Source organism: Manacus vitellinus, unplaced genomic scaffold (genome assembly GCF_001715985.3).
Source record: "Manacus vitellinus isolate BGI_N305 unplaced genomic scaffold, ASM171598v3 scaffold_3_pilon, whole genome shotgun sequence".
Lineage (NCBI taxonomy): Eukaryota > Metazoa > Chordata > Aves > Passeriformes > Pipridae > Manacus > Manacus vitellinus.
The window spans coordinates 31,838,453-31,863,727 of NW_021940535.1; the positions used below are offsets into that span (position 1 = coordinate 31,838,453).

The following is a 25,275-nucleotide window of genomic DNA, read 5'->3' on the forward strand; positions in this document are numbered from 1 at the left end:
ACTACAAAGCAGTGGTTGGTGCAGCCATGCTCAGATAGGAACCTGTTGTGCTGCTTGTCCTTAAAAAGCTTTGGCCCCTTTCCAGAAAAACTAGACAAAGGCGGTGATTTCTGGTCCTATCTGTGCACATGGCAAGATGTCAAACATGTGGGAACTTGTGTCTACTTTCCTTTTTTTTTCCTTTGCAATAATTCTCCATGAGCTTTCAGAAAGTCAGAATCAACCTGTTTATAAAACACACCACAGCTGTGTAAATAAAATATCTTCCTCTATCAATTATATAGGCATCAGAACAAAAGTAGTGCTGCTGAATTCCAGGTATACTACTGCTGAATCTCTGTTTGCAGCATAACTGTAAACAAGAAAATAAAATGTCTAATGGGCAATGGGGCTGAAGAAGCTTTGGAATGGTAATTTTTGCTTTTCCTGTCTCTTCCTGTTTCAAGTATGCAGCCATTCTACTGCACTGGGAATGATTCTTGTCTCTAAGGTATTGCATGCCTTTAGAATGAATTCAGGAGGTAATGCTTCGATTACATTTTGAGATTCATATTTCGCTGAAGAGAATAGGATTTCTTCTTTATTTTTATACTGATGCTGAATTGAATAGTTCTCTGTAAAAGAGAAGCAAGATGGTGACATCATGCCTAAACCCCAAATTTACTGCACAGTAGTTTGTATATTCAAACGTAATGAGAAAGAAATGTGCTTCAAATTTGCAATTATTAAAACTGCTGCACTCATGGGTTGCTTTGTTTTCTTTTACTGCTCATGAAATGACAGCACTATGGTTACAGTTACATTGACTACACATAATTAATTTTCTAGGGCAAATAAGATAATAAAACCTCCCTATGAGCATATGCTTTCTTAATTAATTAAATTGCTTTGACTATTTGGCTTTAGTTTCTTTGGTGTCAGTAAAAACAGAACCTCAGAAAGTGTCCGTGCGATACAGTTGCTGTGTATTTCTGTATGCCCATTATTAAATGGGTTTTATGGATAATATCAGAGGCCCCTGATATTTTTCTTTTGAAAATCAAGTGTAGCAAACAGTAATGAACTATGTGCCAGGAAGCATCCCATTCTTCAGTATTACTGCCTGTGCTTAGAAAGTTAGATAAATCCCTCCTGATGTCTTGAAAGTATGTTTAATAGATACTTCACACCGTATCTAAATTATTAGTTATGCCTTACATTTTACCAAAGAGGCCTCATTTCAGATCTTCATGGTAAAGAATTGCTTGCTTTCCATGAGAAGTAGTGTAATTCTGAATATGAAACATCCCTGCTCAGAAGACACATCAACAGCTTCTGTTATATATACAAATAGCAGGGACATGAGACAAACGCTCTCAGTAGGGCTTTCTATCCCAAAACACTTCCTAGAAAACAGTTTGTATATTATTATATTATTTCCAATATTATTATATTCAGAGACAAGCTTCCCAGGAATCTCAGGCCATTTTCAAAATCTTTTCCAACTCAAAAATTCTTATCTGTATCAAAGGCAGGAGGCACAATACTTAGAATCAAATCTTTTTCCCCTGGCATGAGAATGGACGTATAGATCACTGGATCTTTATTCTACTTCTGAACAGTACTGATTTGACTCTAAAGCCTTTTCTTCCAAAACTGCCTGAGCTACTTGGAAAGCAGAACTTGGGATGAACAGACTGTCCTAGTTTTCTTTTGGAGATAGTACTACTGTCTTCTTATGTGTAAAATAAACTGCTCTTGTAAATGTTGAATCATTGTACCACAGGGGGAACAGGACATATTCCTTCTCCTATTGTGCCTTACAGGATATCTGGCAACTGGCAAGCCAAATAACCAGATGATCTACTTCCAGGGTGCTGCTATTTTGCCAGTTTCTCTGGAAGAAAGAGGAGCATGACCTGTCTTTCCCTCACTGCTGAGGAGAGCAACAACTTGATTTCCTTTGTGCTTCCTTTTCAGTTTTCTGAATGTGTGGTTCTGAGACTGTACTTTTCATTGTACCCTTTTTTCCTTTCATTTTAATGTATGGTAGTTTAAGAAAAAGTAGTTTTGAAATAATGAAACTTGACAAATTTTAAGCATGTGACTGACTGGATGGCAAATGCAGGCCAAATTGTAGACTTAAGACAATAACCAAGAAATCAGCAATCCAATTTATCACCATACCTGGGAAATATCAGTCAGCTAAAGTATCTTTCTGACAGCTGTGGTAGCCTTCTTAGCAGAATTTAATCCCTGTCCAGAACTATGATCTTTGTCCTACAATTGGTGAAGTCACTGAGAGTTTTCTCATTGCTTTCAGGAGTTGAGTGGTCCCATTTTTCCTGAAGAAATACTGGCTGTAATCTGAAAGCTACTCAAGTCAGAGAAAAGATTCCTGCTGTCATCAGTGGGCTTCAATCAGGTTTGACCAGTTCCAGCATAAAGCCAAATAACAACTTTCAGGTATGTCAGGAAACTGCTTAAAAACATAAAAACTCATTTGAGAATTGTTAAAACACCCATGCTTTGGTGAGCTTTTGTTGTTGATGAGTTTAGATTGCAAGCTAGCTGTTTAGTTTAAAAGGACACTTAAGGTTTTCCTGAATTAATTACGGGCTCTTAAAGTCACTGAAACAAGTAATTTGTCTATCATGACTTTAGTAAAAAGTAGTGATTTCACCCTCAAAAGCTGCATGCTTGGAAAAAAGAAAGATTGATTCTCTGCCACAACTTGTTTTTAACAAGATTTATCATGAAACTTGAATTCATCTGAGAAGTTGTGTTACACTCCAGTAAATGCTCTGGGCTGCCTTGTGTGAGCAAATACTATTTGTCTGAGTAATGGCTGCAGAGACGGAGCCATCTGGCAACAACTGACTTCTTTGTGCTTTCTGCTGTTTCAGTTGCCTTACTGTGGTAGCTAAATGAGATGTTATGACTAGGGAAACACCAACACTATTAGTTTTAGAGGTCAAGTTCTGAACACACTTTTCTGACAAATCTCCTGGTACTGTCTGTGGGAATGTTATTTATGTCAGGATTAAGGTCCATATTTGACTGTTAATTTCATGGTTGTGTTGCACAGCCTGATAATAGGGAAGCTCATAAAAATAAAGATGCACTTAGCTCTGTGACCAAAGTCTGTAATGCATGTAAAATTGTTTTTTCTTTTTATAATTACAACTGGTATTTCAGTGTTCTCTGGCAACCCTCATTTTCCTCCATCCACACCCGCTTTATTTCTTCCTGATGCTAACACAAACATTAATTTGATCACTTTCCAACACATTTGTAGAAGAGATCTCCCACAATTTAAAGCTGGCCCTGACAGGATTGCTGAAACTAGACAACTGATATATAACTGCGTTGACTTTGATTCTGGTTTATGTATGCAGAGAATACAGGTGTAGATCTGTTTTTTCTTTATGCCTAAACAAACAGCTAAGTATAATATCTTTTTAATGTGTTATGAAGAACAGCAGTTACAGCTGGTTTTCGTACCAGCTATGTTTTGTAGCTATAGGAATTATTAACCTCAGTGAAAAGCCCCCATTTTTTAATCTTTACTATCCCTCCATTTTCTGCAGCAACAGACCTGTCAGTTCTTATACTGCTATTTGTGTCTGTCTTAGCAAGGAATTTGGTACAACAGGAGTAAATCAGTAGATCAAAGAAGCAGTTGGTGCTATGTTTGTCACATATTCATTACACGCATTTGGGGATTTTGCTCCAGCCTAGGGGTTATTCTGGTCCCTTGATCAAAACAGAGGACCCCTCTGTTCCTACACGTGGTCACCAAGACTGGCTGCAAGCAGGGAACAGCACGATAGAGAGCTGGCTTTATGCAGTGGGAGTGAGAAGAGAAGGCTTCTAGAGAGAAATTGCTCCCTCATGTTGATTTTTTTTGTTTGCACTGAATGGAAAGTGGACTAGAGCCTTTTCTAAGAGCCCCTGGGGTAGCAGATGAGGCCTGAGCACAGGAGAAATGTCTCAACAGGTGCTAGCTCTGATTCCACTCCTACCCCTGACTGCCTGTCCACACTGAGGAACAACTGAGCTCATGTGCTATAGGGACTCTGCAGTGCTCTGGGCTGACTTTCCATGGCCACCACGCAAACAGCTATCTGATATTCCTGCCAGTGCGCAAATTTTCCTCCATCCCCGTACCCTTGGGTGCTGGTTCAGGGCCCCATCAGGCTGTATGGCATGTCAGCAAAAGTGGCAGAGAATGGCTTTCCCCTTCCTCCTGCAGAACCCACCACCCATTCCTGATCCCTCATCTGCAGGCTACCCACCAAAATCAGGAATGAAAGCAGTTGTGTACTTGACACCCTTCCCACAAGCTCGTGTTACCCCCATGCTGTAGTGACTGCAGGATATGCACCACAGGGTAGGAAGTTTGAGAACAGAAATGCAGCAGCACTGCTCCCCCTCTGCACTGCTCACAGTAGTTTTCATTGCATGAGGTGTGAAGGGGTAGAGAGAGGAGGAAATTTGTCACTTTACCAGAGCTCTTACATAACTTGTATACCATGGCAAAGAAGAACTTGCCTGTTCATTTCATTGGACAGGCAGGGATGAGATTCATATGGTTACTGTGTACATTTACACAGTCCTTGTTCCAGGCTATAAAGCACCATGCTGAAGGAAAGGAAGGTGCTGTGAAGCACAAGCCTCTCTATGGGATTCTAGTGGGATTGTGTTATGGCATGCTGCATGCACAGTCACTGGCACACAGATCAGCACTTGTACAGGCTGGGACTAGGAGGGAAGCTTCTGATGTAGCTGTCTGTCACATGGAGGAGTTCCCCCACAGCTCATAACCACAGACATTTTTAAAAGCACAACAGCCTTTGCAACATACACCATCTCCTCTCAATAATGACCCAAGTGTCAGATACAAAATGTTATTCCTATTCCACTATAAAAGCCTGCATGGAAAGAGTACACTGACCTGAACTGGACTCTGGAGCACTGACACAGAGATTTGCTTTTCAAAAGCACTAGAAACAAGCCACAGTACTCCAGTTTCTGCTTTTTGTAGTGATCTTCTGTGGGATGCATGCACAGGCTCTCAGAGTGGCTGGGGAGCGTGCTTCAGATGCACTGTCATGTGTCCCAGAGCACAGATGGACAATTGGGCGACATAAGCAAAAATAGTTCTCACCAGAAGATCTGTTCAAGCTCTACAGAATATGAATACGCCTGCCATGCTACCCCAAAAGGATGATTGTTGCCCTTGCACTCCAAGAATGATTTTCATCCTTTCAAATTTAAGGTTGTCTGGCTTTTCAGTCCTCTTCATGCATCAATTATAATGCAAGCCTCTGAGACTGCCAGTGCTAGCCTGCTGCTGAAGAAACGTTCAGCCCTTTCATGGCACAGGATAATTTGTACCTGGCTGGATCTTCTGGAATTTTTCGACTCACTGTACCAAGACAGATGAAGACTAATAGAAGAAGATGGGCAGACAACAACTGACATAGGGAAGTTAAATAAAGATTCCAAGCTAGAATGAGAGAAGATGAAGGAGGAAGGAATGCTGGAAATGCTGACAGTTGATAAATATGGCATCAGATACTTATCATTTGATTCATTTTATAGCATGCAAAGGACCTCAGGTTGTAACAGAAACACTTGTTGGTGTAAGAACTTTTTGATATTCATGCATGTGAGGTAGAACTTTGTGACAGTGGAGCCCACTTTGGATTGGCTCTTTAGATACTTTTCAGGGGCAGGCATGCCTTTCACTTATATTTCAGAGAACAACTACTGGTATAGTTTTCTCCTAACTGTGGAAACAAAGAAGCTCTGCCAATAAAACTGACATGAACTAAGTGGAAATATTGAAGTCATCTGATTCAGAACTGTTCTGCTCTGAACCAAAATACTAATGCAATTTGGGCCAGTGAGTCCCTAAATTGCCTTTCCATGCTGTTGGAGTGGATCTCTGAAGGAGAATTGGAAAAAAAAATGGAAAGAGGAACAGAGTCTTCAATGTATTTTTCCCATTTGTCTAGCCTCCCAATATCCCTGTCTGCTCTTCTTGACACACTAGCTATTCTTCTCCTTCTCTCTTCTGTTTCTTCTTCTTTTTTATCTTTGTCTTTTGGAGCAACAAGCCCATTCTGGAAGTTTTTACTATTTTTCATTCCCTCTTCAATGCCTGTCTCTTCTTCTTCGTGATGTTATTCAGCCATTCTCATCTGGTATTCTTTGCTGAACCTTCTTCCTCCCTTCATCCTGTCCTCAGGTCTTGCCTGAATTCCATCATGATTTCCAGATGCCTCTCTAGCACTCAGGCACTTTTTCCCTGTGGGTTCTCTCAGGCAACACTTCATACATAAATAGCTCCTATCAAGTACCCACTTGATGGTAAAGTACATCCTGCAGCTTCTGCATTCAACCATCTGCAATTATTTGGTCTCATCTGCTGTTACCTTAACTGACATTATCTTTTCTTCCCTGTCTCTGTCTTTTAAAGAAAAGAACATTAGTCAAAGACATTTCTTTACTGCCCTCTGTTTAATGGGTTCCTATGTTCAATATCTGTTTACTGCTGTAAGCATTTTGTGTAGAACAGCCTGGCTCCCTCACTTAGACCCAACAATTAACTGCTTGCTTGCTGTGTTCAAACAGTGTGATTTTTTTTTTTTATATTTTACCTGTAAGGCCGTGTTTCTGCTTGCAACACACCAGAGTGCTCTGCAAACTATATCCACAGCATGTACCCTGCAATCTGCAGCTGAACAAGCTGTGCAGATGGTTCTTTTTTCACCACAGACAAGTCCAGTGCAGACTCTCCTGATGATGCTTTCATATCTGATGTATTTCTTGGATGCTTGTGTGGTTGTAATTGGTTGTAATACTTGTAGAATGAGCTATCTCATTGCAAAGTTGTGGAAAAGCTATTTTGTGTTCTTAGCCTTGCTTCTTTTCTCATAGGTAAATAATAGATCATAGAATCAGCAGGGTTGGAAAGGACCTCTGAGATCATCAAGTCCAACCCTTGATCCAACACTGCCATGGTTACTAGACCATGGCACTAAGTGCCCCATCCAGTCTCATCTTAAAAACGTCCAGGGAGGGAGAATCCACCACTTGCCTGGGCAGCCCATTCCAATGCCTGATTACCCTCTCTGTAAAGAATTTCTTCCTAATATCTAACCTAAACCTCCCCTGGCAGAGCTTAAGACCATGCCCTCTTGTCTAGTAACATCGCAGTAAAGAAAGTGACAACTTTGCACACAGTTCTGTTCACATGATCAACAGTGGATTTTTTCATGTTGAATTCAGCAATGAAAAACTTTAAAAAATATTTTTATTGTGTAGATGTCATGATGTCTGTCAGATGCACATTTGGAAAAACCTTGGTTTTTTATTCTCCAGATGTTGTTTCTAAGTGACACAAATTGTCTGCATGAATACATGTTCTAACATTAGCAAGTTTTGTTACCTTAAAAAATAAGCCAGAATTACCAAGAACACATTCGTAAGTTCTTTCAAACCACCTTTTAAGTATTTAAGTTTCATAAATTAGGTTAGTGGTTTAAAATTCATGTTTTGTGATATGGGAATACAACTAATTTTCTTCAGGAAAATGAGAAAATTAAGTCTTCTCTTCTGAGACTTCCTTAGTTATAACATGGGTATGATGATATTCACCCTTTGATAATGCATATAATTTATTTCAACATAATTGTGACAGCTGAGATATCCAAACTGACAATTCACAATGCATCAACTTAATTAGCACTTGCAGTCCTCTTTGTGAAAATGAACAGTTCAGCTGAGTCTTGGAACAATAAGGTGATTCTAATTCAAAGTGCATGACCCAAAAGAAAACAAAAGAATGCTGAATTATTCCAGTAAAGCCCATAAAAATATATTGTAAAACTTTAGTTATAAGGGAATCATGAGTCATAGAACCACAGAATCACAGCTTCATTGAGGTTGGAGATATGAGAAGGTCTCCAGTCCAATGTCTTTAAACTTAAAGCAATATCAGCTAGGAGTGCAAACCAGGTTGCTTGTGGCTTTCTTTGGTTGACTCTCGAAAATCTGCAAGTATGGAGACTGTACAATCTCTCTGGGAAACATGCTTCAATGGGAGACTGTCCTTGTGGTATAAAAGTTCTTTTCTTATATGCTCTTAGAAACTCTGATGTTCATGTTCATTGTCTCTTGTCCTTCTACCCTCTTGGTGGCTCTCTGCTGAACTCACTTTCTCCTATTAACACCTCTTTTTTTTTGTGGAGAATCTGAAACTGTATGCAGTATTCCAGATATGATCTAAGTGCCAAGCAGAGAGTGATAATCACTTCCCTGAATCTTCTGTCTGTGCTTAGTACACCCCACAATACTGTTGTCCATCTTGGCTGCCAGAACACGCTGCTGGCTCATGTACGAGTTGCTGTCTGTCAAGCCTCCCAGGTGCAGGACTTTGCATAGATTATCATAAAATTTCTTAATGTTCCTGTGGCAGCCTGTTCCTCCAGCCTGTCTAGGTCCCTCTGCATGACACACCTGCCCTTGAGCCTGTTCTTCCCAATTTGGTATCATTTGCAAGTTTCATGGGAGTGCATTCCATCACCTCCTCCAGGTCACTGAGCAAGATGTTGAACAGGACAGGTCCTGGTACAGAGCCATGCAATACTGTAGTTGTTGCAGGCCTCTAGGTAGTGTGTGAGCCATTAGCTGGCAACCTCTGAGCCTGACCATCCAAGCAATTTTTTGCCCGTCTAGCTGGCCTCTCATCCAGGCTAAAAAGTTCTGTCTCGGTTACTAGACACAGTGTGGAAAAGCTTGGTTATGAAAAGTAGCACTTAAAAATAATGTCATAGGATGAGCAATCCTTCTTGTTGCTCTGCCTCAGGGGTAGGTTCAGTCAGCAGGCTTGAATGTGAGAATGTGGAGACAGACACTGATTCCCAGTAGGCATATGCAGTTGGGATACTTTCTTTAGGTGTAGAGCCAAGTTCATTCTTTTTTCCCACTCCCTTAGTCAAGAACTGATCATGGCTAATACCCTTTAAAATATTTATAATTCCTCTATTTATGTATTATTACTGCATTGCAGGGCATCTGGGCTTTTTACATGACCTTTTCTTGTAAGGGTTTGTGGTTGTGGTATTGCCGTAGTCTCATATCACTCATTTGGGGTTGTGATAACAGTAAAGGTACTCTCCGGGTTTGATGTTGAGGCTGGATTTCTGTGCAGAGAACACAAGAATCAAAAGTGAATGTTCATGCCTACAATTTGGGCACAATAAAACCAAGTCCTGGATTTTAGTTTGTGCATATTTTCTGTTTTACTCTTTTGGGCAATCTATACAAATTAGAATTGTATGGAATGTAGAAATGTAGGATTACCTAGGATTTTGGAATAGCCAAGTAGGTGGCATCACTACTAAACATTGCACACAGTGGCATATTCCTGTAGGAAGAATACAGACTATACCAGTCCAAAACAGTCTGCAAGCTAAGAAAGTAGAGGAGGGGGGGGAGGAAATTGAACATTTTTTTCCTCTCTCTCTTCCCCCATAAAACTACATAGTTATTCCTGCACTGCCTACTGAAAATTGCCTTGGGCCCAAAGTATCCCCTGTGATCTGCACCAAGACAGTCTCAGCGATAGTGTTATTTAATGTGGATCAAAATCACCGCTGGACACATTTAAACAGATAAGAGGAAGGATGATTACAAACCAGTACTTGCACCATACCTTGATGCTATTTTAATTGCAAATACAGATACAGCCACAGTGGATTCTGATGGAGGAATCGATAATTTTTGAGGCTTAGCCCTGAGACAGTCACCAAGTTGCTCAGGCACATCAGGAATTTGATAGTCAACAGCAGGCACGGGCCAACAGTTTTGTGTGTGTGAGTACTTGTAAAGCACATAAAACTGTGAAGTTTAGGTAATTCTTGGAAATGCATTTTTTTAGGTCAGTAATTGTGCCAAAAAAAAAAAGTACCTAAATTCCAACTGAATCCTTATTTGGTTATCTAAATCTTCTCCTGGCACTTCCCTTATTGTCCAGTCCTTTTTCCCCAGTATGAGCAGCAGTAGAGACAGAGAGAGGGTGCTTGTAGATAACAACAGAGTTAAAATACGAGGAAGTTTTCCAGCTCACTAGGATGAACTTTGGATAAGAACCCTGTTCATGGTTTACTTTCCCTAACTGCTTCAGTGTTTTGTGGTAGTGTATCTTTATGAACTTGAGCATGGAAATGCATTTACAGGTCTCAGCAAATGACAGATATATTTCTAAATTGCCACTTTTCACTGATGAAACAGATGACAAGACTCTTTGTATACAACAACCCTTAATGGGTAAAGGATGATTAGATAAGGAGAGCATTTGGACTAACCAAACAGGACTCTAGAAACCATGAAATATGACAGGTGTTCACTATCAAGCGTTGGAATAAGCTGCCCAGAGTGGAATCGCCATCCCTGGAACTGTTCAGAAGGTTTGGGGATGTGCTTTAATGGTGAACACAGTGGTGCTGGGTTAACGGTTGGACTTGATCATCTTAGAGCTCCTTTCCAACCTTAATGATTCTATGATTTTATCTTTGTAAATGTATCATGTTTGTTTATTATTTGATATTTAATTTTACAACTGTGTGGCTTTCTATCAGAGTTATAGGTTAAAAATATACATAATGCAAAGGATGTGCACAGTGGCTAAAATAAAATTATGTGAAGATTGATGAAAGCTATGAAGTGCTGAATCTTAAGCCAAAACAAAAGGTGGTTTTTTGTGCTTCCAAAGCCAAACATTTTATCATTGCAAAATTCCATAAAATGTTGCCAGTAAAGATAATGCTTACAGAACCTTAGGACAGCAGATTATCTTTCTGTATTTCAATCTTCCTAAATGTTGTTAGATTAAATAATTGGTAATAATTGTTACAGCTTCTGTTTTTGTAGATGCAGCTGGCAATTTAATGTTGCTGAAATTAATGATTTTTTAGCAGTTAACATTCTATTATTCATCTGGTTTATTTTAGCCTAGATACTGTGCATAACCTCTGGGCTTCTAAAGCATCCATGTAACTGAAGAACTCGGTAACTTTTAGCCACCTCTGAAGACAGAAGATTATTTCCCATTTATTTTAGAATTGTGTAAGACTTTGTGGTTTAATCCTTATCAGTCTATTTGAGTCCTTTGCTTGATCAGTCACCTTCATCATTGTAGGTATTTCACCACAAGAACAGGATTCAAATGCTTTCAACTCTTAGGAACTGGCACAAAATCCCTGAGTATCATGACACACTTGTGTCACTGGCAATTTAAAAAACAAAATTCAGATACTTTAAAGAGGCAGCTGTGTAAATTAGGAATAAACCTGCCACATGTGTATGTACTAGTTTATCCTAAGTATAACACTTAGTTAATTGCATTCAGTTTAGTGATTTTGAGAGGTGGAAACTTGATATTCTGGTAGACGTAATATTGTTTATTAAACTGCTACTGCTGCTGAGGGACAATCTCACAGTCTGTTTTATTCATCTGTCATTTATCAAAGGACAACAAAGATAAACAAAAGGTGATGTCATCACTGTGCATTCAGCCATCACAAAGATGCTCTACTACAGTTACCAGCATAATATGGAACAGAAAGAAAATGTACACCACCACCTGTAGGCTGACCAGCTGCTCCTGAGAGGGACTTGCACAGCAGTGCTGTCTCCTCCTTCCAGCAGTGAGATAGAGCTGACCATGATGCTAATAAGGGAAACCAGAGACGTGTCAATTGTCTGTTCCACCTGTCCCAATGGACCTGTGCTTTTATGGGACCTTCCATAACCATAGTGATACATACACATTCTCTTACTATTTACCTTTCTCTCAGTAAACTTTTAGAGCTGATGCTTTAAATTTCTGGTTTCATTTCTTCATAGGGGTGGTCAATGTTATCCCAATACACTATTGTAAGGATATCTCCTTCCACTCTCAGACCCTTTGTACAGCAGAGTGAATATGTCAGTAATTCTGTAAGATATTTTCTAATGCAGTTGCTTATTCTTCTCCTAGTGCTTTTGTCTCATATCAGGTTTTGGGATCTGCTTTTCATTAAGCAAGCAGTGTCCTAAATTTTAAGATAAGTGTATGCTGGTGTCTCATCCCCTTGTGCACTAAGCAGTCAATTGCCACATAAAGGCACCTTTCATGTGATATCTGAACTGCTTACAAAAGAACTGAAAATATGCAGCGTGTGAAACTGAATTTAAAACTACAGTGAAAGGAGGAGTCATGAACAGAACAATACTGAATGTCCAGGGAATGCAGGAGCAGAGTTAGCCTTTTCTTTTGGCTCCTTTCCTTGTCAGAATAGAAAATGCTGATAGAGAAGGGTTGTTGTGTTTCCTATTAACTTCACTCCCATTGCCTAGGTGTAATTCTGCATCTGGTTATAATACTTCAATGACTTCTGCTATCATATCTTAGTGAAGGGACACAGGTGGCAGTTTGTTCTTTAGGAAGATGATTCGATTGGTATTGTAAACAAAAGGCCAAAAGCAAATGGTTTTCAGCTGTCAGCCACAATGGTTGCAATTATGTGAAGTGTTCCTCTGACATGCAGTTACAAGGCAATAGCATGGCTAAACAGAATCAGCAGAGAGGTTTGCATTCACCAGCATTGTGAGTGGGGCTTTGGCACCATTTTTGCTTATCAGGTTTTGCCTAAAGTATAAAATTACATGGTAGATGTGAAACCTGAAATGGTAAGCTGTGCTCCCGTCCTGCCTGTCATTCAAATCCATTACCCCGAAGAAGGTAGTGTAAGACCTAAACAGATGAAGTAGCCACCTTTTGTAAAGAAGCTTAGGTGGTTTCAAGTCTTCTGTTTGGAGAGGAGAAAGCTGTGGGGATGTGCTCAAGGTTTACAAAATCAGGACGGGTTTACAAAATGGAGATAAATGCATGCCAGACTTATTCAAGAAATCCCACAAGGTTGGAAAGAGGGAGCTGTACTTTAAAACAGATAAAATCAAGTAGTGAACCAATGGAAGTTTACTGTTACCACAAGAGTCTGCGAAGAGCAGAGACTATTGACAGGTTTTCAAAAAGAGATTGGACAAATTAATGGACAACAAGCTGATAGACACTATAGGGAATAGGCAGACAGGGATGAGAAGATCTACTCTAAACTGCCCTACTCCAATAACTATGGACACTGGATGGAAGGGAGAAAGAAATAAAGAATAGACCACATAGCTGAGCTAGATGGACTATCATTGTGAGGTCATAGGCTGTCTCTTGTGGTCTAATGTCTGCTTCCAGGTTTTTGCCCAGGTCATGGCACCTGTTAGTGATGAACTTCCCTATGCAGCCACAGATACCTCTTAGTCTGTCACCAACTTACTTCTCAGATAATAAGTCATCATCTCTTCTGTCATGTGCAAATACCCCTGTCTTCCTATTGCTGCAGAATGGTAAATGATTTTCTCTAAAGACACTAGGGTACCTATTTGAGTGCTTTCTAAATGTGCAGCTGGACTGCTTTTTCTGATGTGCAACCGGATCTCCCCTGTGGAATGCTACACAGATTGTCTCTTTTCCTATCACTCATGGACGATAGAAAAACTAACCTTTTTTGTGTATTTCAAAATGCTGATGAATATTTCCTTTCCTATATTTAAACATCTTTTACCACATCTCATGAGACAGCTTTCATTCAGATTTTATGTTACTCTCCTCTGAACATTAATTTGTCTCCATCTCTATTAAAAAAATGATTTCAAAAAGTGTTCAAAGGGGGACATCATACTCCATGCATAACCTCACAAACTGGTGAGGAGAAAGTTTGAAATTAAGAAAGTGAGATAATATCAGGCTCTGGAGAGAGCGCCACAATGTTGATATGTCTCACCTTGTTGACAGGAAACCATTCGTACCATACCAAATCCCTGAGTCTTATTTTAGAACTGGGTCTGCATCCATCATACAGTGCTGTCACCTAGACCATGTTTTCCATTTTTTTGTGTGAGAATGTTGTGGGTGACTGTGCTAGAAAAATCATGTTCAAATCACATCAAAGGCTAGATAACCTGGCATGAAATTAGTCTGGCTTGATACAATTTCTTCATGACATACAAGGATTGTTTCTCATTGGTGTATTATTTACTAGGTAGTTGTAAATTGTTTGTCCTTTATCGCACTCCAGTATTGTTTTGGATACTGAAGTTAGGCTGAGTTGTTTAATTTCTCCAGTGTAATCTCATTTCCTTTTTTTATATCTGGGTCTTCCATCATCGTCAAGGGCATCAACCCTGCCTCTGTATCCCTCCGGAAGTTCAGCCTCCTCAGGCTCACAGTCTCTTTTCCTTCACTTTTATGGCTCCTCTGGCCTGCACTGTGCTAACAGTCTCATGACAGTCACATATCTCAGGCATTTTCAATTATTCATCCTCTCTTTCTACTTCTAAATAACCCTGGTGTATCTCACTAAGCACCAACCACTTGTTAAGTGTTAAGGGAAAACCCTTTCTTTCTCTTTCCTGGAGCATTTCACATCACTGGGAGTAGCCCCTGGTGAATAATCACTTTGCTCTTCCCCTACAAATCCACTTTTTCTGTGATATTTATTGACCTCAGCAGTGGTCAGGCTATTGAGACCATTGACTGTTACACTGGAGACCTTCCTTTTACTCTGTGGTCCCTCTGTATTGACCCATTTCTCTTGTCACAGACTTGAGTTTACTTGCATGGATGTATTTTCCTCTGCATGTTTTTCCTTTGCTAAACACAAGGTCTGTGACAAGGTCTCCTGGATATTGTCACAGCACACGTAATGGTTAATGACAGAGTAGCAGCTGAGGAATCAGTTTACAAGGTAAAAACAAATATGATGGTGGTAAATTTCTTAGTATATTAACTCATATAGTTTCATAGTAAAAGAAAAAACAAAACACAAATAAAATGTGAATTCCAAATGGAAGATGTTGTTTAATTGCTCCAACGTGTACTAAAAATACTCTGCTAGCCATAATACATCTCTCTTTATTTGAAAAATGTGTTTTGAGTTCTTTCACAATTCTTCTAGATTCCAGTAATACCTAGTTAATCTGAATAAAGCATACTGTTCTCCTAGCATATGACTTTAGATCTACAAATCAATTGTCAGCCATGACGTGACATTTCAAAGCTTCTATATAATTTAAGAAAATCAGCTCCTAACAATACTAAAACATCTTACTGAAATACACTAAGTTAGTAATATTCCTGGGGGAAAAAAATGTTTGCTTACAGTTTGTCCCTCTTCTGGTATTTCTGTTTAATCTCATTCCCTATATCTATAGTTTTGCTTCCAAGAATTAATGTGACAGTCATTAAAGTAAACATTCCTTCTAAAATCTATCAATCACTGTCAACATTTTTTCTATGTTTTATAACATTTTGCACTTCTAGAAACACAATCTTTCCATCCTTTGCTAAATGTCACAGATAGTGTAAAATACTATTCTAAGTAAAATAGTTTTTTTCACTTTTTAAAAAAGCACAAATTTATCTCCCAGAAAAAGTGAAAATAAGTGATAGTTCTGTATCTTTTCAAGTGTTGCAAAAATCAGAATACAATATTAGTAAGACATGTTTCCAACACAGCTGTGTCTCCTCTAAAAGTCAGAAGTTTCAATTATTTACTATTGCAGGGTACTCTAAATTCATTTGTCTTGAGTTAAAAGAACTGTCTTCAGTTAAAAGAACTGAAACTATGATAGCTTGAACAATTTCTGTTCTGCCATGGAACAGTGTTTTCTTTCTTCGGTGTCCCTTCTGAGGCATTTCAAAGCTAATCCATTAGAAAGTAAAGCTGCTCATTTATTTCTCAAGGTTTTTTTTTTATTCCCTGATAAGTTCTTTTAAAAATTTAAAAATCTATAATAAAACTATTCAGATTTGGTTTAAAAAATGTTATTATTCATGTCATCTAAGAAACAGTTGGATGAAATGTCTTTTTAGGCTGCCTTAAACATTTTTGATGAAGCACTTCTCTGTTGAGAAAATTTTACTTCCTTGGAATCAAAATATTAATGGAAATGTATTATCTTGATAGACTTAATTGGGAGTTGCCAAGCATGCCCGAGGTTTCAATCACACTCATTCTATTCATTTGTGTGGGTGTGTGGACAACAACTGACTTGGATTGGCCAATCCAAATTTCTTGATTATCCTTTGTGCAAAATGACCCCTCTCTTTATACAAAATGTGAAGAACATTATTTGTGTAATTAAAAAATACTCATCTGGCAATATCCTTGAACACTTGAATTTATTACTCATCTCAGAGATTTACATTTCAAAAGCAAATATATTTCAGAAGTTTTTGCTTTGTTTATTTTGGTTTTATCTGAGAAATATGTTCCTTTTTTCCTAGGAATAGAGAGGCTTGGATTACAGTTTCTAAATTGCTATGCATAGAGCAATTCCAAATAGCATGCAAATTTGCTTCAGAACGAAAGTGGCATTGTTGACAAACAATTTGAATGCAGTGTCATGGCAGTACTAAGAAAACTTCTTTCAATCTTCACAAGAAGTTAAGCAGGAAAAATATAAAGTGTCTGTCAGTCACTGGTGTGGGGAATTTTTCAAAAGTGCTTAAGGCAGTTCTTTGCAGGTTTTAAGACATTGCTTTAGTGAGGATTTCCATTTTCAATCAAATATGTGTCTCTGAGTTCTGCATACATGACTGATATTAATCAGCTGCCTACATTTGTTGTCCAAAGACTGAATCACTCCAAATCAGAAATAAACCCTGATCTAAGTTTTAATTCTTCGCATGGAGAAACTCTGGGATTTTCACTTCTGCTTCCCTAGAGGTGCCTGCCAAAAGATAGCATTTCTCATTGCCAGTCAATCCTCCGTAGAAGGCATCAAGAATGGCTGAAATTAGTCATTCACCAATGTGACTAGCAGGAACAGCAGAAAATTAAGAGCTCTGGTAATGATTGTGCTCCTGTTGTTCCATACCTAGTGTGTTAGCTCCCCTGCTTGACTGCAGGTTTCCTGGTGAAATGCTAGTCTAGTTTGATTCTTCATGTATGTTGTCTTTCCAGCAGAGGTGTTGAAAAAGGGGATTTCAGAAAATTCCATGGTATGTGCTGAAGTGCCAGCCTCACTTCTGAAGGATGGGGCTTTTAGTAAAAGGAGAGACTGGAAATATAAAAAAAGTTTCTGCTGCTGCAAGCCAGACAGAGGTAATGGAAACAGTTGTGCCTGTGTCTCCCTTGGTGAACCATTCTTTTCAATCTTTCTTCTGAGACAGACTGTCAGCAGTGATGAAACTGTTTGGAATTGAGAGCTACATCCCCAGGCCAGCTGAAAAGGACACAAAACACAGAATTCAAAGGTAGATCATCCTCCAGGCTCTTTGTGGTTCCTGTTACAGAGGGATGACATCTGTGTCCCAGTTTGCAGAACACTTCAGCTAGGAAGTGATATCTTTGCCCCATCCCCTGAAATACAGGCCAGTCATTTTCAAATTCTTTCCTTTTGTCAGTGGTCTAAGACCTGTTATATGCAGCCATATGTGATTTTATCCTAAATTTTGACACACAAAAAATCAGAGTCACAGTCCTTAGAAAATAAAGGTTAAAAAATGTTAGATGTTGACCTGAGCAAAAAGAACAAATCCCAACAGTGCTAAGCCAATGTGGCAGAAGGATGAAAACTTTTATTTTCCTGGGTTTGGGGTTTTTTGGGGAGGATGGCTTATTGTCATGATCTTTCAAGGTAATACTTATCAAAAGACATGTCAATTACAGTGCTTTCTGCTCATAATAATGAAGAAATTCCAGAAAGGTAAAGGATTCATAATATTTTGGTTTTAGCAGTGTCTTTGACCAGTCCACTCAGCAGCGTTTCTCTTTTTTCCCAAATGTGACACTATTGAACAGCATTCTGGTCTCAGCTTCCCATGCTAAAATGAGAAGTTTAAAATTCTCTTTAGTTTTTTCCATTCCCTTCTATTGTAAACAGGAAATGTGTTTTGGAATGGCAAGGACTTCAGTGTCTCTAGTAATCTGTCATTGGAATTCCAACATGGTCATGTTCATCCTAAGAATCAGGAAAATTTACAAGAACTGCACAATTTCAGTAGGAAGGTGTCACTGAATACATAAACAGCAAGTGTATGGGGCAAGTTCTTTGTTCTCTTTGACCGTGTGAGCAATGACAGACTTCCACTGCCAGAGATAGCATGTGTGCCACAGCTGACCCTACCCCTTGTGGACATTCCTCCCTTCCCACCCCAGGACTGTGGGTGAACTGGCACCCGTGGAGGTGCAAGTCTCGCAAACAAAATATGTCAGTGAAGCAGACTGAGGAGATAATTTGGCTAAAAAGAGTTAGTTGAGCTCTCCAGTGGGGTAATAATCTGTGCTCCTCCTAGTTCTCCATGTGATAAAAATAAAAGATTTTTCCTTGAGATTTAGTCACTCTTGCAAGTAGAATATATTAAATCCATTTCCTTTACCTTTGTCCCTTCTTCCATGTGTAACATCAGTAATGTCATTTAGTATCAGTTTGCTTCACATTAAGTCAGTTTGAAGTTTTTAATGGACTTCATAGCTCTTCTTGCTGTTCAAGTGCTCTCAGCAACACAGTCATGCAAATCTCTGCAAGTACTTTGTTAATAACCATTCATACAACCCCCTGAAATGTTTTAGCCATTTCTAAATTTATCATTTGTTACAGTGCTATGGACACTAAGGGTATCAAATTATTAAGAAAATTGTTATCAGGGATTTAGTTAAAAGGAAGCTTTCTCCTTCTATTAGCTTTAACACTAAGAAAAGGAAATACTTGTTTCTAGGTGTATCCAAGCTGAAGTGACTTGAAATCTGCCTATTTCAATCTGCCTATATATTACTTCTCATATAAGTATATATTTGTAAATACAAGTCTCTCAGTCAGGTTCTATGCAGAACTTTACCATTTGGTAATAGAAATAAAAAGAAAGCAATATGAAAACAGAAATAAAATGGTATCCTATAGAATATGTCATTCAGTGAACACTGTTCCTAGTAGAGTGTCTGTCTCAGTAACCAGCTCTCCATCAAATCTTGAGGGAACATCTAAGGTGAAGTAATGTATAGAAGACTATTGGTTTCAGTAGTTTGATAAAAAGAATATATCTGAAAATGGGTTAATTGTTTTCTTGGAAAGTGGAGGACTAGATGCTACTGTATAATTGAATTGCTCCAGAAACTGAAGCCCAGATCTTACCTCTCCATAATATGGGGACACGAAAAACCTGAATCGAGATCTGTACTTAATTCTGTGCATAGAGCTTTTTTTTATTTTTTTTGTTTCATCACATATTGAAAATGCAGATATTTATTTGAGCATCAAATTCTGTCCTTTATTTATGCTGCTATGATAGTTTTCGACAATAACTGATTTTATCCAATGTCACATAACTATTGTCCACAAATGTGATGTTTTAAACTCTTTATAAGGACTGAAAAGAGGCATTTTGAGAACTGTTCTCTGCCTAAGCACACCTGCATCCCCAAAGCTTCAGTTAGCATCTTCACAGTCTTAACTATGCACTCAGTACTTTTATCTACCTAATAAGGGTTTGTGGTGACATGAAACTGTGCAAGCAAAATGGTTGCTGATATTCTTCTGAGAAAGTGATTAAGGATCTGAGATAGTGATTAAGAATCAATATGAAAGGACTCTCTTGAAGCTGCACTTGCTGCCACTTTTAATACTAGTTACTACTACTACTACAGTTGGGTGGTCGAGTTATTAACTAAAAAGGAGAAATCCTGCCTTGAACTGCAGAGCTCTGACAGACATCCAGGACTCTATGAGAGATAGTGCTGAAATTTTGTTCATAATTAGTTCCTTGAGTTGCCACTAGTTTAAAACTTGGCTTAGGTTAAACTAATATCAACAATGTACATGTCTGCTAGTTAAGGCAAGCAGGTGTATCTAACTATGAGACTTAGCATGTGTGTAGAAAGGATCGATGAAGAGTGACAGAACCTGAGTGCTGCTGCATGTGGATGTTAAATATTTCCTGTTTCTAAATTAAGCCATCTATCATCTCTACTTATCTATTAATTGGTGCTTATAAGCCCTTATGCTGCATGTGCAAGGAAAGATCTCCACAGTAAATGTGATAAGAACCTGAAGTACACAGCAGACAATGCTGTGTTCAGAAATACAGAGTAATGGCCCAATTCATGGTCAATGGTCTTGTTAAATTTGGCTCCTGTTGGTTTCAGTTTAGAAGAATATGAAAATGCAGGCCTAAATCTGACTCCTTTAAATTATCTCTGGCTTTTCTGATTGCAATGACACTTCACTGCATACTCAGATTTACATATGTATTTATATCTTCTTTTGAATAAAATTTTCCTGAAAGGGACTATTAGTCAGAGTATGCAGAATCTGACTTTGTGAAACCAGAATCTATAATCCTGATCCATCCTTTTGTATAAATTATCCCAATTCATAAAAGACTTAATACTGGATTGAAGGATGACTGCATATGGATTTCTTTGTAGCCAGGGTTTGGTGAATTAGCAACTTAAGAAGAGGACTTGAGCTCCCCTTTTGTCTGCAATGGTAGTTTGGCTGATGAAACATGCAAATGACTTTATAAATCTGCTTTTACATTAATCAGTGTTTAGTCAGCAAGTAGCTCTGTCTCAATTCATGGCTGTTGTCATGCTGTCCACTTCAGTAGAACTCAAGATATGTTCACTGCCCCAAACTAGTATTTTGTCTGTGACATAGCTGTTTGAAATCAGTTACACCTGGATGGATGCTGGCGTCAAAGGGAGTGAGTGTGAAACCAGGGGCCTGCTGCCACTAATTGCAGGCTTTAATTGACTTCACTGGATATTGGAAAATGACCATACATTCAAAAAGACCAAGCTCTGGGACTCAGGACAGTCTGTCTTTTCACAGCCTTCATATCTGATATCTGATAGATAAAGGTGGGGGAATTGATGTGGCGTAGTTTCTTCTACTCCTCTTGGAAGGAAAATGGGTCCAGCTGCATCTACACTGATGATATCATTTGAACTGTCAGGTGGTTTTAATGCAACACCTTTCCACTCACTACTCGTGCCTTGGTGTCCTCTCCGATTTGGTTCTGAGGTTCTAGTTTTGGTGCACATGAACGTGTCCTACACACTGGAGTTGTGCTTCAGTGCTTGGGGGAACATTAGGACTGGAGATCACGAGCCTGTCCCCAAGGGCATACCTAATCTGCATGTGCCTACAAATGATTCTTAACCATCAACAGCTCACAAAGGATCCTGACACACTTCCTGTCCTCCATAACAGAATAAAGAGCATATATGCTTTCCTGTTAGCTCTTGACATCAAGCCCCTAGTCCTTTAAAACCCTGCTGCTCCAGCCTCCTCCATCCATCCTTCTGGTTTGAAATGCTCAGCCTTTATCTTCTGTGCTGAACCACGTGCTGAACCCCTTATTTCTTTCACCATTTTTAAAAATTATTCCTTTTTCTCCTTCTCTTTTTTGCACTGATAACATCTATGGTCCCTCAAGTGTCTCAGAAAACTAGCACAGTGTAACCCATGTCCCTGGGGAAATAGTACATCTCATAAATTTGAGTAGTGAGAGAGACAGAAGTGTCTGCAGAAACAGTGTAATTCTGTGGCAATATCAGGAGATATTGCCTTATGAGCACCAGGAGCTAAAGTAGGACTTGTGAGCAGTGCAAGATTAGTGGAGACAATGAAAGTTGCATTCCAGAAGATGAAACACTGCACCATACTTTTGGGCTGAAATAGAAGACATGACTGTTCTGGAGAGTTTGAAGATGTCTTTGGATGGGAGCATAGCACAAGGCCTTCCACTCATCTGTTAGTCTGGGCACCATACAGTCTAGAGGACCATGCAGGGCAGTCTGGAGGAGAGCATGATCTCTAGTGCCACTCCATCATGCCTTCTCTTCCTGGATCTGTCTGAATATCACTGAGGGGTATATCTAGGGATACCTCTTTGGCCTGCTCCCACCACAGCCACCTTCAACAGTTCCATGAACCAAAGTCTGACCAGGTAAGTGAAGAGTGTTTTAGGCACATCTTTGAATTTGAAGGACAGGCAGTGCACAAGGCTTCTAGGTGGAGTCTGGGGTTTGGGCTCAGAGCTGTGGTGAAAAAGCTGTTTGTCATTTGTCTGCTTAACAGGGTTACAGCATAAAAATGTGCCTTTAGAACCTTAAAATTCCCCTAGGGCTGTGAACTGTGAGAGAAATCTTAATGCATAATAGTATTTGAAACTGCTTGCCCTGAATGGCTGCCTGGCTCAGCCTTGACAACTGCAGCATCTTGTGAGAATAGAATTCCCCCATTTTCCCAGAATAAGATCCTGTCTTCTGGCTTCTTCCCTCTCTGAGCACAGCAGGTTAAGGGCTGATGACATGACACAACGTACAGTAATGCTTGGTGTTGGGGCAGCAGTGAGAAGAAGAGAAAGAAGCTTAGCACAGTGAGTGCTGGGAGGAACTGAGTAAGCTTCGGTGGTGGTTCTGGGCCCACACCAAGCTCATCCTCACAGGTCAGTGCAGGAGGACAGCAAAGGAAAGACTTTGAATCCTCTGTTGCTTGCTCCAGACTTCCGGGTGTTGTGACTACTCCTTTAGATAGTCCATGATGGTCAGATTGTTTTGATGCCAGTATGTCTGATTTTACTGTTTGGCTACATTACTTCCCACAATGCTTATCCCTGGACTTCTTTCCTAGTTCTCTTCCCCTTATGATTTTAATATTTCTAACACTCATCTCTTCCAGTGCGTAAGTTAGAGGCATTTTCCCTTCCTCTTCCATCCAACTTCTCCCCTTTAATAAAGTTTTCCTATTGGCTTCATCAATTTTGCAGTAAACATTTGCAGTTGGAGAGGGAGCACCCTTGCTTCCAGAGTCACAGATTTTCATCTCCTGTTGTGCTAGAAGTCCCTGTTCTCATGCTCTTGCTCTGTACCTCCTCCTGTGCAATGTGGGGCTTAGGCTCTGGATCCTGGAGAACCTGTCCCTCTCTGGTGCAAACTCACTAGTGCCACACAGTCTGCTCACCTGGCTGTTTCTCTGGCAGCTCAGCAGCTCAAGCAGGGTTTACTACACACTGTTGAGGCCACCATTCCTCCAACCCCAGGCTCAGGGCCAGCCTGGGCTCTCCCTGTAGCTGGAGATGTGGGTGGGTGCAACTGCTTTGAGGAGCTGAATCCTGCTCCTAGTATTCTGACATGACAGAGGTGTGCCTTCCACTGCTTCCAGCTCTGTAAGTGGTACACACTCTATAGCTTCTGGTTATACTGTCAGTAATATATGCATAACTGATGGCAAAATGGATTCTAGAGGGTGGTATGTCTTATTATTCTTTGGATTTGTTTATAGTAAATACCTCTCTCATTCCTAGAATTATTGCTGTCATATTAATACTAAAATTACATACTAAATGGTGTAGTAATATATTTTTATGACAGGGTACCAGACTTACAAGATATCAGTCTAAATATACTGAGCTACAATATGTTCCAGTGATTCAGTTCCTTAAATGTGCCTCTTGCAATATGACTGAATCAGGCTGAGACGGGCGTAGGGAAAGGATGAAGGTTCTATCAGTGTATGGTGAAAGACAGTCTTACAGCAGAGGGAGTGAAGACCTATTTCCTGCTGTGCTAGAGGTTACAAGTGCAAACTCAGACAAATCAATGTAAAATATCATTGACTTCAGTGGCCTAAATTAGAAGGGCTAGTTCTGGAAAAGGGATTTAAGTGTTTTACAGCATGAACAGCTAGATGAATTGCTCCTATTTCACCTATTTTGTACTATTCAGAGAGGTCTCATCCATCCCTTTTCCCCTGAAACCTCATCTTAACCTGATGCTGAGGCACTTCTCTTCCTTTTGTAGGGGAGTTTAGGTGCTGGGAAAAAGGCCTTAAGAGGCAAGATGTTTTCAAAATAGAAACCTTAGTGCTGAACTCAGAAGCACAGATCAATAGCTGTTGAAAACTCAGCTTACTGCCATATTTTGCTAATATTATCTCTCTCCACAGATTCTCACAAACTTCCTGAAAGCGTCAAAAGAAGTGTAATGTGCTAAGCCATTCTCATTTTAGTTGTTTTACACCATTTCCCTGTCTTCTCCAATGCTCTTCTAGAGAGTAGGCTAAGTCATATTAAACTGGGCTTTTTTTGGAAACCAACCTCAAAGAAAAGGTCTGGCACAAGGCAATGTTTGTAATACTGTTAGTGAATACTTTTCATGAGATTATTCCCTGGAATAGGTGACTCAGATCTTATGTTGGCTGTAGTTTTGGGACAAGACATAAATTCTAAGTTGTTATGAGTTAACCTGAATTTATGAAAGTGAGAAGACTGTCTGGCAGGGCGACACACACACAAGCACACACACACACACACACTTAGGCACAGTTCTTCCAGAGGTCAGCAAGTACCTTTAATTGTTTTCACAGGCATTGTCAGGGAGGGTTCTCTCTCTGTAAACCATTCTGTTTTTCTCTGAAGGTTTGGAGAGAGATACTCTTTTTGTGTTGGATGCAGCAAATATATGTCAGCTAACTAAACTTATTTTGATACTCTGTCTAAGTATAAAATCCTCAGTGATGTCTATGATTTCTTTTTCAAAGTGAGATCTGTCACATTTCCATTTTCTGTGTACCTTTTCATTATAAATTGGAGGAAGTTCAGGAAAATAATCTAAGCAACTCTGTCAGTTTTGTATCTTGAAGGAATTCTGTACACATCCAGCTACATAAAAATTTTAACTAAACATTTAATTTCATTCCATCTAACCTCTCCATCATTCAAGCCTTTTGAGGCAAAATAGTAAATACAAAGGCAGTGTGGGTAACACTGTTTGTTTCAAGTAACTGTGAAATGAGTCCACTGGGTACAGTACTAAACAATTCAAATGACCAGAACTGAATATTACTGTTAAATGAGTTGTGTAGTTGCAAGCATCTGGTGGGTTGTGACCTGCAGTTGTTTTATCATGCTCTTCTCTTCCTTCATTTTTTAACACTTGTGTAACCTGAGTAATACATGTGATTTGGTACTGTCTTGAACACAGTGCTGTACCAGTTTGCATTTCAGTTATCATGGTGAGGTTGTGGCCCTAATTTTGAGACCCCACATCATTATAGTAGTGAATATTAATAGCGCAGTAGTATTCCTCTCCTGCTGTCATTGCTTTCCTTCCTCAAGCAAATGCAGTCATGAGCTAAATGTCTTTATCATTTGGACAGATAACAAATTGGCAACTTAAT

The 25,275-nt window shown here is 39.4% G+C and overlaps 1 protein-coding gene across 1 annotated transcript in view; it reads left to right on the top strand.

Moving 5' to 3' along the window:
- Nucleotides 1-2,346: 2,346 nt before the first annotated feature.
- The window catches only part of CALCR (calcitonin receptor), a 122,114-nt gene continuing 99,185 nt past the window's right edge, over nucleotides 2,347-25,275 (top strand). Inside the window, exon 1 of the mRNA XM_008921194.3 lies at nucleotides 2,347-2,445. The gene's annotated coding sequence lies outside the window, so the exon portion shown is untranslated. The remainder of the gene's footprint in view (nucleotides 2,446-25,275) is intronic.